Below are 3597 nucleotides of genomic sequence, written 5' to 3'. Positions count from 1 at the left end.
GATGCGGGGGAAATCTGATTTCCTTTCACAGACTCCTCATTCGTAGATTATTCCAAAAGTAAACTAAAAGCAACGAACGTATCATGCGCCCATAAAAGCGAACTCATTTCCCATTCATAAACATTGATGACATTTTCAATAAAAACTCGCTTTGATATTTTTTGAAATACAACTTGAAAAATTATAAAATATCTCGAAAATACGACGTGTATTTGATGAAAGGCGTTTTAATGATTTTTTTAGCTTTGGCGCAAAATCAAAGGATGACATTCTGGTATAAAATGTTTATGAATGCAAAATACGTAGTTATTATGCACTCGGCCGCTGTGCAGTCCTCTTCAAAATAAATATAAATGATTTCATAAATCATAAATGAACGTTTTAACTACGGCCTGTAGGTCACGTTTGTTTAATAATATAATGGTGTTTTAAACTAGGTTTCCACCCGCGGATTTGTTCGCGGGGAGTATAATATTGTATTAGATATTTCCGAATATTTATTTATTTATTTATGATACTTTATTTTACAAAACAAAAAGTAAAGTTTATACAAAATATAATATGGCACAATGATATTTTGTACAAAAGGCGGCCTTATTGCTAGACAGCAATCTCTGCCAGGCAACCTGGACCTATCTATTTTAGCAAAAAGCTTAATCAGAAATCTTATAGATCTGCCAAATGACATCATGTACACCAAATCGCGAGTTTAACTTCTAACTCGCCGCTTACATATCGTAAGGGTTACTCCCTAAAATATTTTGTTCCATAAAAGGCAGCCTATAAAATGAACCTAATAGTGGTCTATTATCGTATAAAATTATGTCAATATCTGATTTGAAACAATGTACAGGAACGTGTTTTAATATTAACGAGGTTAAGCAATGGTTAGCTCGGTCATAAATTGGATAGCTGAAATTTTTTTGCAGTTGTTCGTATATTTATTTATACTCTTAGTATCGCAGTTCAACTTGGCCGATATAATAATATAGATTATTATTTTTCTAATATCTTCAATGTACAGATAGTGCTTTACTGTTTTATTATATGTATGGACTAGTTGGCACCTGCGGCTTTGCTCGCGTGGTAACTGGCTAAAATGTAAGCACACTATATCTGAGATTCCATTCGAAATAAAAGTAATAGTCCAGTCATTCAGTCAAACCATCCCATCAGTCTGAATATTTTGTTTAATTCATCACATATTGGTCATGTGATTTTTTTATGAATACTTTTTATACTTCCAAGGATTCTCTTGTAAAATCTTACTCCAAGGCGTCAACAACAAGGGAAAAACATATTTAATAATAAATTGGCACGTGTAAGCGATCTTTCAAACCCTTCTAATGCCATTCGGTGTTTTTGATCAGTACTTAAGCCTTCAAAGGAGCATTTTACATAATATTTTATAAATATTATTTGTTAACTGAATATATTCATTGAAATTTGAGCAGTAATTCTTCTCGGGATTTACGTGGAGATTTTTTTCCATAGCAGTCAACTGAGATGGTGGTTCGCCTGATAGTATGGGATTACCACCGCCCATGAACTTTCTGCCGCTCTTAATAGATATGGGTAAGGAAAGAATTGGCAACTGGAAAGAAGGAATGGACTGGAAAGGATGAAGAAAAAGAAACGTACCTCCGGCTCCCCCACTGACCAAACGAAACACAGTAGCATGCTACTATTTCATGCTGGTCTTCAAAATTTTAATACTTTATTTTAGAGTCTCATAGATGAAGATTCATAGTCACTTGGACGATTTTGTCGAATATGCTATCAATATCCTTTCTCTTCTTGTTACATAATTATTTTTAAAATAAAAGTAAACCGCTTTTAATTTGCCAGGACAAAATTTAAATGATTGATAAATTAATATAAATGAAAAGTTAATTAATCCCCGAGTTAACTTTTAAAATTGAAACTTTTGAAAAGTAATTTTAAAGAATCGTTAATCCACCCTAATCTTGTTAAGGAATAAAATCACCAACAGACAATCAATCACTGCTGGTTTCAATTAGAACCAATGTAAAAACCAGTTAAAAATCACCCTAAATATCATCCTAAATACAGGAGATTACGGGCCATTTATAAATCCTCTAATTCATGATTCCTGTGTCCGTGAGGGTTGACCACGGCAAGATAAATGAAGGTACATTTGGACCCCTATTTCATTATCATTAATTATTCCAAATACATCTGTTGCTAAGTTATTTACATAAGAAATGCGCCTATTTACTGATATTGAGTAATGGCGTCTATTTAGTGTGAACTCCTTGGGAGATTTTGTTATATTTTGACAGCATTGTTGTAGCTTCTTTGTTATAATATATCTGAATAATATATTTTTCATTATATGTATATTTAAAATGTAAATGTGAAATGTAATACACACATACTTTTAATGTATTTATATAGTACAACAAACAATTTTTCATATAATCAATCAGTCTTAAAAGAAACCGAAGAAAAATTAACTTAGATTTTCTAATCGTCAAACTAAATCATAAAGTATCACTAATGAAAACAATTAGGCTTAATTTTCTTAGTCTAGACCTGTATATTGCGCTAATGTCTAGACAAGAAGTGCAACATACCAAAATAATTAAACCACAAAGTATCAGAAACATAGACGTTATTAAAAATAAACAACGATATAGTCAGCGAGTTTCTTGAGTCTCTCATTTCACTGAACAAACCATGAAATAATGTCGCCGGCAGAGCCTGAGTCGTCTTCATCTGAGTCGATTGCTCAATTTATCAATAGAACTCGGGGGGCAAAGAATAAGATGATAATGGTACAGATATTCCAATTCATATTTCAATTTGTAGAAGACAAAAAGTTATATGTTCGTTACTACATAGCTACCTGAACATCCTCCATCATCACTCATAGAAATATGGAGAGGTAACAAACCATAAATATTTGTAGAGGACAAATATTGCGTGTCAGGCAAAATTGACGACGGGAAAAAGGAAAAAATGATAATAAGGAATCGGATATGGGCCTTTATAGTTGTTGCGTTTAAGGTATAATTTGGTGTAGTGAATTATCCATGTTTGGCGTACAGTATGCAATCAACGGTTATGAGAGTTTTTGCAACTGTCAAGTACCACGAGTCACGACACTTGTACTCCTGACATCGTCCAGGACGCTCAGTCCGCTGTGCGCGATCGACGTGCAAGTCATCGGGTGATGCAGTATCCCTGTTCCTGAACACTGATGTATTTTTAATTGCCTCTAATTTATTAGAAGCCAGTCACCATTTTGGCGTGGTGCGATTCTATAACAGCTATATATCCGAGACTTCCTACACTCTCACTGCACACTCATGTATTACCCAGAGAAACTGCCACTGCCCGGTCGTGAACCGAATTGCATCAGTCAAATATCTTGGCGTACACCTGGATGCTTGCCTAACCTGGAAACCACATATAGAAGCAGTTTCATCACGGTTAAGAAAACTTACCTATGTCTTCAAAAAACTAAGACTAGCTGCGCACAAGGATATCCTTAAAACGGTATACTCCGCTTTGTGCGAATCTATCATCAGCTACTGCATAACTGCTTGGGGAGGATCTTCTAAAAACAATATT

Source organism: Zerene cesonia, chromosome 15 (assembly GCF_012273895.1).
Source record: "Zerene cesonia ecotype Mississippi chromosome 15, Zerene_cesonia_1.1, whole genome shotgun sequence".
In the NCBI taxonomy this organism is placed as follows: Eukaryota; Metazoa; Arthropoda; class Insecta; order Lepidoptera; family Pieridae; genus Zerene; species Zerene cesonia.
Note: the sequence above shows the minus strand (reverse complement) of the source record.